Raw genomic sequence first — 13003 nt, 5'->3', positions numbered from 1 at the left:
CAGGAGTGTGTGCAGCTGCGGGGAGCTGCACCCCCCTCCTGCACCTTTTGACAACCTGCCCCAGCCCTGAGGTCCCATTCACCCCAGCCCCTACTCCTGATTTGCACCCCCACACATCTCTTCCCCTCCACTTACCAGCTGGGTGCTGTCTGTGTGTCTGTCTCTGTGTGTCTGCTCCTCACTCCCAAGCCACAACCTCCCCAGCCCTGCTGCTGCCTCTCACTCCTGACCCCTAGTGTCCTGTATCCTGCCAGGATGTGGGAACCCCCCCACCGGGGCTCCAACCCCGCCCACACACACACCCCTGCAGCCACCCACACCTTCAAAACTAACCTCCCCCCACACAAACACATGCACACCTCAAAAATAGCATCTCATGATTACATGCCACTCCCTTGATTTTTAAAGAGTTCATCTCATGATTTGTGGCACAGTAGGGTTGGCAATACTGCCTCCCTCCTTCCCCTCCTCCCCTAGGGCAGGGGACTTCAGATTTTCCTCTCTCTCCTTCCCCCACATCCCCTCAGCTGGCCCAGAGACAGAAGGGGTCATGGCAATGGACTCCAGCCCTGCTCCCAGCTCTGCAGGGGGTAGAGCCAAGGCCCAGTCCAGGCTCCTCAATCCTCCCAGCCAGCCCCAAGGCTGGGTAGAGAAACTCTTTCCCCTCCTGTGCTAAGAAGTCAGGCTGCTGCCCTGGTACCAGCAGCCGCTGCTCCGTCTGTGCTTGGGGCTGGCCTCCTCCCGGCAGGAGTGTGTTAAAAATATAGCATAATTTATACATCCTGCTTTTATAATTGCTTTTGCATATTATCACAATTGCTTTTGCTAGGGCATGTAGGCTAATGATAGATTTACGAGTAGCACTAAACTTCTACAGACAGAGCCAGGAACAGATGCAATAAATAACTCCTTACGAGAGATAAGAGAAGAGGGGCAGGGAAAGATGCTGATGTGAAGAGACCAGACCCTGACCGAAGGATGACCGGGAGGGGATTTAAGATGTAAATGAGACATGTATGTAAACCGTCATAGAACATGTAACTGCTAGACATACGATGCAAGACGTAATGCTAAGTCTGCCAATAATTGCACGATACGTTGAAATCTATTGTTTACATTGGCTATAAAAAGAAGTTGCAGACGCAATTTGTGGTCGATTCTGAATTGAGCGGCTCAGCTCCTGGGTCGATCTGTTTGCAAACAATAAATCTGAAATTGGACCTAGCCTGTGTGTGTGACTCTCTCCTGGGGTGGATTGGACAAGCCTCCAGGGGCACGAAACTAGCAGTTTGTGCAACAGGAGGAGGCTTATTTCTCTGGACGCTGCCCCAAGTGCAGACCAAGTGGCGGCTGTGGCCAGACCGGGCAGACCTGGCTGCAGTGCCCCAGGGGCAGAGTGGGGAACCCTGCTCCCTGCCCCACCAGGGGCCGTGCAGTGTATGGCCCTGCCCCTGCCCAGCCACTGCAATGGCATGGGGGGAGTGACTGTAACAGGGGCAGCAGCCCCCATCCCCGTTTTCCCAAGCAGGAGCCTCTTCCCAGTGGGGGCCTGTGGCAGCTTTGCCCATAGCGCAGTGCCCCCACTGGGAAGGGGCTCCTGCTCCGCGACATTATGACAGGGGCTGCTGCTCCCAACAAAGGCCTTCCCCCTCCCGCTGCAGTGGCGGGGCAGGCACACGGCCAGACAGGGCCCCTTGTGGGGGCAGGGACGAGGGTTATTCCCCCTCTTTCTGGTCCAGCGAAGGGGACAGCAGGGGGCCTATTCCCCCACGACAGCAGGCAAACCCAGCTGCCAGTGGGGGTAGAGGGAAAACTAACTCTTCTCCTTGCCCCCTTCTGCCTCAGGGGCCACAGTGCCCCACTGATGCAGCAGCGAGGGGGGAGTGCCTGGCAGACCCAGCTCAGGTCCCTGCCAGTGGGATAGAGAGCGGGAATTAAACCCCTCCCTGGCCAGATCCCTGGCCCTGCCTGTCCCTGCTCTGGCTGGGAAGCAGAGGGGTAGGGCCAGCCTGGCTGGGCTGGAGCAGAGAGCCCAGCCCAGAGAGCATGCTAGGATACTGGGGGAAGTCTGGTTTAACTTAAACCAGACTTTTCCAGACAGGCAGCTTGTCTGACAGTTTTAGGTGTCCTTTTTGATATGCATCAAATGCCTTTTCCCTTTGAAATGCATTTGGCCATAGTCTGGCTTGCATTTTCATCCATGTAAACACTTAGAAGAATTTCACTTCTTCCTTTTTTATTAACCATCCGTGCAGGGTGTAGCTCTTCTGATAGGCAAATAGTCATTGTTTAGTTAGGACTGCCCTTGTTACCCCAGGTTATAAACCCACCAACAAGCTTTTGATTAAGTTAGATTACAGAAATACAAAGGTAAATCTATACATAGTTCGAACAAACAAAGTGAAAATAGCTTACAATTCTCTGTTAATAGACAGCAAGCAGGATGGTAGTAAACCACCCTTGAGGGAGTATCTGTATGTATAATGTCTCCCCACCAAATTAGTCACTGCATATAGATGTCCCGCATGACAATACCCCTAGACTCAGAGCTTTGACTTCTACAATATGTGGTCAGAGGTTACTCCCCCCAACTCCATTAACTGCCTGGCTGTTCAAGAACAGAGTTTTATTTGAATATCCCTTGTAAGGATTGTATGCCTTTTAGAGCGAGGCAGAACTGAACAGAGCTAAGAGAGGGTTTGATGGCTGTGTGTGTGTGTGTGTGTGTGTGTGCGCGCGCGCGTGCAGGCACGTGCTGTTAGAGAAATAAACAAACCACTTTGTAAAAACAGCCTGTGCCTCAGTGAACTGAACCCACAATGTAATATGGTGCCAGAAGTGGTTGAAAACAGGTGACTGCATTGTATGGAGTGAATTTTGAAAAGAAAAAGAAAATGGAGCAATTAGGGGCTTCAGTAAAGCTGAAATTCTCCAGCCATGTGGCAGAGAACTGGAAGAGTGTTGTCTGAGCAACATTTAAACCTGTACTTGAGGGCGAGTGGAGCCACTGAGAAGCCAAATGACCAAAAGTAGCTATTTTTTTTAATATAGAAGGTGCTGATGCACTGGATGTATATAATAGTCTGCAACTGAACCAAGAGAAACAGGCAGAGTATGTGACCATGATCAAAAAGTTTAAGAAGTACTGCTCTCCAAAAAAGAATGAGACTTGAAAAATAGCTGTGAGGTCACAAAAACGAGGAACATCCTTTGTGGAATTTGAAAAGGGTCTCAAGCTGTGAGTTAATCCTGTAATTTTAGGGAATTCACAGACTCCATGATCAGACATCAGATAGTACTAGGGATCACAGACATGCAGCTCAGGAAAAGACTGCTGGAAGATCCTGATCTCAAGCTAGAAAATCAGCATGTGCAAAGGAGCAGAGACCACCCAGACTAGAATTAAGTCTTTGGAAGAAAAAACAAATGAACCCTCTGAAAGGAGGAGAGAGATGAAAGAGAAATTGCAAGGGAAGGCCTGAAAAATGCAATCTGGGAGAAGCTAAGAAAAGCAACATAAAAAGCTCATGCTGTGGTAACAAACAAGGACCTGCTTTTGGACAAATGAAAAAGAAAAGATTTGATATATTAGAGAAAGGGGGACAGGCCACTTCTAAAATAAGTTATAAGTGGGTTGATTAGATTAGGGAGACTACTGTAGCTGAGTGAGGGAAAAGGCTCTGACCCTCCCCTGACCTCTACTGTTCCCTGTAGCACCTTTGGTGAACAGTGAAACAGCCTGTGGCCAGATGAAAACCCAGCCCCAAGTAAGGTTAAAAATAAATCCCAGGGGAAGGGGAGCGTGGCAGTAAATAAGAAAAGCTGTAGCAACCTGAAGAGAGAGAGAGAAGGAAGCAGCCTGGCTGCATCACTCCAGGACAGGGGTCAGAGGAATGCAAGGCTCATAGTTTTTTTGGTGTAGCAACTTTGGTTTGAACTCAGGTGGATTGCGGAGAGAGTGCACGGATGGTGGAGCTCTCAGCAGGCAGTGCCCGGCTCAGGCCTGCAAACTACCTCATTATGGGCAAGTCTGGCTAGCCCTTTTGGGGCAGCCCTAAATTTTGTATGGATGAAATGTTAAAGTGTCTGGCTAGCCCTTAATAGGGCAGGCACTAATATCGGACTGTGTGGAAATGCTGATGGACATGTTAATACCAAGACTATAAATCCTACCTGTAAGGGGATTTCAGGCCCAAATGGGGAACTGCCTCCCATTCTGTTAATCAACACCACGTCGTGGCAGGTGAGCAGATACCACAGGTAGTGACACCCCTTCAACAACCTTGGGCTGGGGAATACCCAGTGATGGGCATCTCTCCTGATGCTACCACATTTTTGGTGCATTGGCTGGGAATCCAAACCCTGCGTAGATGGAAGCAACACCAACAGTGGCAGGGAGCCTGGATACCTGGCATCAGATGCAAGAGGCTGTGGAATCAGAAAAAAAATAAATGCCTTAAACTTTGATCATACGAGTTATAAGATGACATAACCGCTTTGTGGGGAATTGCTGGTTCTGCATAGTAGAGCAGATAAGGGAAAGTGTTTGTTCTTTGTAACTCCTCTGCAACTGCTTCGCTCACCGCAGCCTTGAAGAAAGCAGAAAAAAGTATGTACAAACTCTGATTTCCAGGGGCAGGAAGGGAGTGTTAGTTCTTGCTTTGTGAACTAACCTTGTGTCCCCCATAATTCCCATCCTGATAACAACAAAGCAGTAATGAGCTAGTGTTTGTAGCTGCTTTTTCTAGCAAACTCCACTATACGATCACGTGAGTTGTAAGCGACTGTTAAAAAGTATATAAGCCTCCTGATTTTTTGAAGGAACATTTGATCAAGATAAAATAGTGCACTTAAGAGGGGCTTTAGAGTCCCGTGGATCCAAAACACCACAAAACCAGTGGGACGCGTTCTTCTATTGGTTTGATGAGATGTCCAAAAGGTGGACAGAATCTCAAACTAGAAGTCTAAAAGACTCTCAAAAAAAATTAAAACAGCAGTTAAAAGTTGTTCAGGAGAAATTGGCTGCTCCCCCAAATTACACGCCGGCCACCACTCCGATGTATCCAGCATTGCCTGGGGCGCCGCCGGAGCCAGCAGAGGATATCCTTGACTTTTGTTCGAACCCTGCTCTCCTGGGACCCCCACATCAACAACAACCGGTTCAGCAACAGGCTGCAGCCCAGGCTGGGGACCCATTAGCTGAAGCTCCTTTGGTAAACTCATCCACAGAGTTTAATAGTCCAGACGCATCCACCATACCTGCCACTCAATCATCACCAGTGTGGCAATTTACTCCTAGGTCACAACCCATCACAGGTGTATTTAGAAGAATGGGAATAGGCACGGAAAGATCTCCCATCAATCTTAGATCCCGAGCTGTACAAGTTTACCCCCTAAGGCAAACGCCAGACACTGGCACCGATGGACAAAATATAGTAACCGTGCATGCACCCTAGACTCCAGGTGATCTCTACAATTTAACTCAAACATTCCCCTAAATCAGGAAAGACCCAGCAAAATTTCAGAAAGAATTGCAGGCTGTTATAAATTGTTATAATCCAACATGGGCTGACATTAATCAGCTCATGCGATTAATTTTGCCCAAGGAAACTATGCTGCGTCTGTACACTGCCTGTACTTGGCCAGATCAAAACCCAGGGACTGGCCAAGACTTTATTGACAAGAGAAATGCTTTGGTTCGGGCAGTTCTCACAATTTGCCCGAAAAAGGCAGACTGGACCAAAATAAATACCTGTAAACAAAACAAAAATGAACACCCCAGTGACTATTTAGAACGCCTCAAACAGGCATTTGAACGATATTCAAGAATGGATGACCTGGTCGGAAATGCTAAACAAGCAATAATGGCAGCATTCATCCAGGGACTTAACCATAAAAGTGCTGAGAGAATTCAAACAGTAATTATTGGCTGGGAAACTAAAGATTTAACTGAAGTCCTTGCTGCAGCTAACCATTTTCAGAACAAAATGGAACGGTCCAAAGACAATGCCGAGTTTAAGTTAATGGCCTTTGTTAGAAAATTGTTAGAAAAATTAACATGACCTCTGCATGACCTCTGGTTGATGCTGGCTGATGCAACATTGCACTGAGATTGCCACTGGTCTGTCAATCTAAACGGACAAGCAAGGTGATTGGGCCCAACCATGTGGGATGAGCAAATTCATGCTGTGTTGGTAATTTTCCGCTGAATGTTTTGCGCATGCGATGGAAAAGCTTATGTAACCGAAGGTTATAAATATGTGTGTTAAGTTACAGTCGGGGCCTCTGCCCTTATGAGGACAGGGGATATTCGGCCGAATAAACTGGAAAGACCACACTCTCATCTCCCACTTATTTGAGTCTCAGCTGGGAAACAAGCCCTGTTGGGGTCAGGAGAGTCCGCATGTGTTCCCTTACCAGGTTGGGAACCTAGACGGATAATTTCTCCATCAATTTGGCGAGCCAGCCAGGAGCACCCAGCTCATCGTGTTGCCACTGCCGCCTGAACCCAACCCCCGGCCGGCCATAACAGAGGTGAGTTCACCATGGGAGTCTTGGGTTGAGGCTGCAGACATGGCGGGACGATAAGGTGACTCCTTCAATTTTATTGGCATGGTGTGGTCTTTTATATGTTGTGTATGTCTCGTCTAATGTGTTACAGGCCAGTCTGCTCTCCGGTTCCTCAAACCTGGGAACACAGGCAATTTTAGTTACTTGCCCGTTTGACTCTTTTGAGCCAATAAATCTGTGTGGCGCATTTTATGTCTCCCTTCGCGCACTGAGGAACCGTCTCTGTCTCTGACCTTCTAACTGGATAAGTCCTCCAATCTGTTCGAGGCACCCTAGAACCTGCCTTTCCAGATTGGTTAGGTCTGGGATAGCCAAGAAAGCAGGGTCCTTGGGGAACTTTATAGTGTATTAGGTTATCTGGAAAAAGGGACGTCCGCCAAGAGTGACGATGGGACAGAAACAGTCAATTCCCGCCAGTAGTCCTCTTGGAGAATTGTTAAGTAACTGGAATAAGTTATCTGGACATGGCCAATTGAGTAAGAAGCGCGCTATAGCCTTATGCACTAGTGTCTGGCCTGGCTACACTTATGAGAACCCTGAACTCCAGTGGCCGATTTTGGGATCCATCAGTATGAATAAATTAAGGTACCTTAAGGGGTTCCAGAGGAACCCCATCCCCGACAGATGGATTATTGGTATCTTTGGTGCAACTTGACAGATTTAACCCCGTCGGGGACTCAACCACTTCTGGCCGCCCAGCAATGTCAAGTGGCGGTATCTCCTCCCCCTTATCCTCACCCAACTGCCTCAGAAACAGATGACTGGTGGCCCACTATGCCACCACCTGTGACTGGGGGACCAGCCGCAATAAACCCGGCCGCTTCGGCCACGGCCCTTTCGGCACCTTCTACCCCTCCATCGGGCTCCTCTCCTCTTGCAACAGGAGTGTCAGGGTCTGTACCTGCACCCTCGGAGCCTACTTTCAGTCCCATAGCAGGACATATTAGGCAGCGTTTAAATCAGGTCATACAGATGCCTCTCAGACAGTATCCTGTGCCCACCGCCGACTGGATCCAGTATCCATATACCCATATTCCCTTTAATCCCCAAGATCTTCAGGCGTGGCAACAGGGAACACCGAAGTTTCGCGACGACCCGGAGACCGTTTGACGGAAGATACAGACCATCATTTCCACACACAACCCCACATGGGTAGACATGAATCAACTCTTGGATATGCTGTTAACCTCCGCCGAGAAATTAGATATAATAAATCAGGGGAATCAATGGCAACAGGAAGAACCGACAGGACGAGTCCCTTGGCCGTTGGTTAACCCAAATTGGGAAATAAACGGAGATAATCATGAAAGAGGAAAATTACAATTGGCTAGACAGACCTTGCTAGAAGGAATGAACAGGGCAGGATGCAAAACTACTGACTAGACCAAGGTAACTTCTGTGGTCCAAGGTCCGAACGAGCATCCGCAAGATTTCTACAGCAGGCTGCTGAAAGCCATTGCAACCCATGGAGGAGGTTTTGACGTACAGGCTCCGCAAAATCAAACCATTGTAGCATCCACCTTTGTAGGGGGTTGCGCATCAGATATTAAAAAATACATAGTCAAATATAATCCTGATTGGAACACGAAAACCATGCAACAATTGGTAGATTTAGCTAACCATGCCTTCGATCGAAGACCTGAAGTTCAAAAAGCTGAAAAGCTAAAAATGAAACAACAAGAAGCCAAATTCTTGGCTGCTGCTCTCAGTTCCCAGTTCCAGCTGAAAGGAAAAGGAAGGGGAGGTTATAGGGGGTACCAAGGGAGGCCTAATACCCCAAGGGAACCTGCCCCCGATGATATGTGTAATTATTGTAAGCAATTGGGGCACTGGAAATGAGAGTGCCCAAACCGCCCTAGGGGACACCCCCCTTACAGAGGAAGAAAGGGGGGAACCCAGGGAAACAACCGAGCTGCAAGCACCGATCCTACAGATCCCTGGATCCAGGGCTTGCAACAGGACATAGATGACTCCCAATGAAATAAGGGGGGGCTCTTCCACATGATGTATCTAGGGAAATCTTCCTCTTTTGAGTATAGCTGCGCCCCTTCATCCCCTTATGTACCACTTCAAATAGCAGGGAAAATTTATAAATGTCTTATAGATATGGGAGCAGATCTGTCCTCACTGGGAGAATCTCCAAAAAGGGCAGGAATTGCAGTCTCGGGAACTGAAAAGATTATGGGAGTAACTGGGAAATCTATGCAAGTGCCCCGTGGCACTGAAACGCAAGTGCAGATAGGACCCTTGACCAGTAATCATGCTTTCCTATTAGCTGAAGGAACTCCAGTGCACCTCCTTGGGAGAGATTTACTCTATAAACTACAGGCTACCATCAAATGCTCTCCGAGTGGTATCACTCTCGCCTTACCAGCGCATCGGATGGATCACCTTCAGATGGCATTGTTGCCTAGCCCAGAGAATTCTCCACTCCCGTCAGATTTAGACGGGTTACCATGTTCCTTGTGGGGTTGGGAAGTTACAGAGGTAGGCCTCCTGCGGTCTGCAGAGCCTATCCGCATCAAGGTGAAGCCTGGTCCGCCACCCTCAGTCCCTCAATACCCGATACCACAAGAAGCAGTAAAGGGTCTACAACCACTCATAGATAGCTACTTGCAGCAAGGCATTCTAAGGGAATGTGCCTCACCTTGCAATACACTAGTATTGCCAGTAAAAAAACCTAAGCTTCATGCAGAAGGAAAACCTGTCTACCGTTTTGTACAGGATCTGCGAGCTATCAACAACTATGTGGTTCCCAGGCACCCAGTAGTACCTAACACAGCAACCATAATTACTTCGATCCCAGTGACCGACACTTACTTTACAGTTGTTGATCTTTGTGCAGCTTTTTTTAGCATTCCCGTTCATAAAGACTCTCAGTATCTATTTGCCTTTACATGGGAAAATCAGCAGCTATGCTGGACTTGCCTTCCCCAAGGATATGTGGAATCCCCCACCTTGTTTTCACAGATATTGCATAAAGACTTATCTACTATTACTCTGGGGCCCAACTCTGCTCTAGTCCAGTATGTTGATGACCTGCTTCTAGCCTGCCCATCGGAACAACAATGCAAGCGTGACACGCTGACTCTACTCTAAGGATTAGCTGCTAGAGGCCATAAGGTATCCCCAACAAAACTTCAGTATTGCCTGTCAGAAGTAGAGTACTTAGGGTATATTATTGGTCCAGGTGTCCGTAAGCTGTCACCTAAATGCATCAAAGCAATACAAGATCTGCCCATACCAAAAAATAAACAGCAAGTACGAGCCTTATTGGGCATGGCGGGCTTCTGCTGACAGTGGATTCCAGCATATGGAGAGATGGTCAGACCATTAGTAGAAGCTACGATAAAAGAAGCCCCAGAGGTGATTGTTTGGACTCCTACATTAAATAAAGCATTCCATGAACTCAAGCATTCACTCATGGTCACTCCAGCCCTAGGACTATCAGATTACCAGAAAACCTTCACCCTATTTACTCATGAAAATCGAGGCATTGCTTCAGGTGTCTTAACTCAGCTGTGGGGAGTTTCTAATCATCCAATAGCATACTATTCTGCTCAGCTAGATCCTGTAGCAAGGGCAGCAGTTCCCTGTCTTAGAGCAGTTGCTGCTGCCGCTGTGCTAGTTCAAAAGGCTCAAGATTTAGTGTTAGGACACTCTCTTGTGGTTCAAGTACCTCATGCAGTGGAAGCTCTCCTACTACAACACAACACCCAACACTTTTCTAACCAGCGTCTAAACAGATATGAGGTACTGCTGTTAGCAGCGGAAAATGTGCAACTTCAGTGATGTACAGTTCTAAATCCAGCCACTTTACTTCCAAATCCTGAGGATGGGGACCCTCATCACAACTGCTGTCAGTTGGTAGAGACCCAAGAAAAACCTCGTTCTGATTTATTAGACATCCCCTTAAGTAATCCTGATTATGTGATTTTCACCGATGGCTCTTCATTCGTTCAAGAAGGAATTCGGCACGCAGGATATGCAGTCATTACCCATCATTGGGTATGGGAAGCGCAACCTCTGCCAACAGGGACCAGTGCCCAGGCCGCTGAGCTAGTGGCACTCCAACGTGCATGCGAATTGGCCACAGCCTCCCGGGTCACTATCTATACTGACTCTAAATATGCCTTTGGTATCTGTCATGCGATAGGACAGTTGTGGCAACAAAGAGGTTTTATCACGTCCTCTGGTCACGTAATCAGTAATGCCACCGAAGTCCAAGAATTGCTAAAGGCTATCATGTTACCGGCTGAAATAGCAGTAATACATTGTCCCAGACATTCCAGAGAGGACACTGAAATTGCTAAAGGAAACCATCTTGCAGATGCTGCCGCTAGAGCCGCTGCACTACAGACTAAAGAAAGCGTCCTCGTATCTCAAGTTGTTCTTCCACCCTTGTCCATGATTTATGACAAAGTCCCAGCAGATGAAATATCCATATGGGTCCAAAAGTGGGAAGCTGTGCAAGGAAAGGATGGAGTGTGGTGTGTGCCAGACGGTAGACCAATAGCTCCTCGCACCTTGCTCCAAACTCTGGCTCAGGATGCTCACAGATGCAGCCACTCAGAAAAAAGAGAAATAGCAGAACAGGTCCTATCCACCTGGTTTGCTCCAGGTATACATCTAGAAGCTGCACGAATAACTTTGCAATGTTCAGAGTGCAGAGCCTTCAACAAGTACAGACGGCACAAAAAACTACAAGGGGCCCGACCATGGGCCTATTTGCCCTTTGAAAAACTGTAAATTGACTACATGGATTTGCCCAAGGCTGGAAATTTCAAGCACTGCCTAGTAGCGGTAGATCAACTAACAGGATGGCCAGAAGCTTTCCCCACTCGAAAAGCAGATTCAGTGGCAGTAGTTAAACACTTATTAAAAGAAATAATTCCACGTTTCGGCATTCCAGGAGAAATAAACTCTAACTGAGGAACTCACTTTATGGAAACTGTTTTAAAAGAAGTTTACAGAGTTCTTGGAATAACAGCACACTTCCACATACCCTATCACCCCCAGTCCTCGGGTCAAGTGGAGCATATGAATCAGAGTATAAAGTCCCTTTTAGGAAAGATCTGCTCCCAAACCAAATAAAAGTGGCCAGATGCATTATCAATAGTGCTGTTCGCTATAAGAACCAAGCCCAAGTGACCTCTCAACCTTTCCCCCTATGAGTTATTGTTTGGTCATGCTCCTATTATATATAAAAGATGGGAAAATCCGCATGTTAGTTTACTCGGCGGAGATGATTCTTTAACTAGTTATGTTTTATCCTTACAGGAGTCTCTCCAGTGTTTACACAGGTCAGCTGCTTTGGTTCAGCCGGTACCCCTGGACTGTAACCTTCACCCCTATCAACCAGGAAGCTGGGCTTGGGTGAAACAGCATCGGCGGAAAAACGCCTCGGCTCCAGTCTGGGCAGGTCCGTACCAAATTCTCCTTACTACGCACGCTGCTGTGCAAATTGCCGAGAAAGAAGGCTGGATTCATCACAGTCACCTCAAACCTGGTATTGAACCAAGTTCTGAAAGCAAAACATTGGCAGGTAACGACCAATCAACCGCCGTTCCACCCCTGTGGCTAAAAAGAATCGGAGAATCGTGGACTGTTCAGACTCCTTAACAGGAATGCAAGAACATTTAATGTATGTGTTTTTAGGATTGCTTGGTATTACCTTTCTTGTTATACTTTGTGTTTGTATTTCACTGTGGAAGCAGGGGAAGTTATAAATTAATAATGGCATTTCAGTGGGTTATCCTGACAGGATTATTGCTCTGGGCACATAGAACAAATGCCTATTTATGGGAAAGTGATACAGAACAGGAAGACCAACGGAAAGATAACACTTACCTGATTTCCACTATAGCCATAGCGCAGGCCCTAAATCTATCTGATTGCTGGATATGTGGCAAACAACCTCCTTCCACTAACTTTCCACCCTATCCTTTAATCCCTAGGGAAGGAAACTTCTCTAATCCAGAATGGGCTGATATGGATAGAGCTGGAATAAGTACCTGGCAGGACAATCCTTATTTTAAAGAGATAATACTTTCAGACGCCATGTTATCAGCCCGGGTGTGTTGGGAAAATCCTCGTGGAATAGGAAAGAGATTTTTAGGATGGCAACCAGGTTGTAAACTAACCATTAATGCCACACACTTAATATGGCCTAACAATACTGCAGTAGGGGCCAAAGAAGCTGAAAGGAAAGGATACATCCCCTGGAATGTCTCTGCCCCCTGCAGTTCCTTACAGTGTCCTTACGTATGGCAATTTATGGAAGGCTCTATAGGATGCTCCACCCCAATAAAACTTGGGCTTGGAGTCATGGCTGTATCATGTCTTGCATATACAGCTCCTTCACAAAACCAAGTTCTTCATATGTTAACTATACCATTTACAGAGATGGCTCAATACCTTGCTCCATAAATCC

Source organism: Alligator mississippiensis, chromosome 1 (assembly GCF_030867095.1).
Source record: "Alligator mississippiensis isolate rAllMis1 chromosome 1, rAllMis1, whole genome shotgun sequence".
Taxonomy (NCBI): Eukaryota; Metazoa; Chordata; order Crocodylia; family Alligatoridae; genus Alligator; species Alligator mississippiensis.
Note: the sequence above shows the minus strand (reverse complement) of the source record.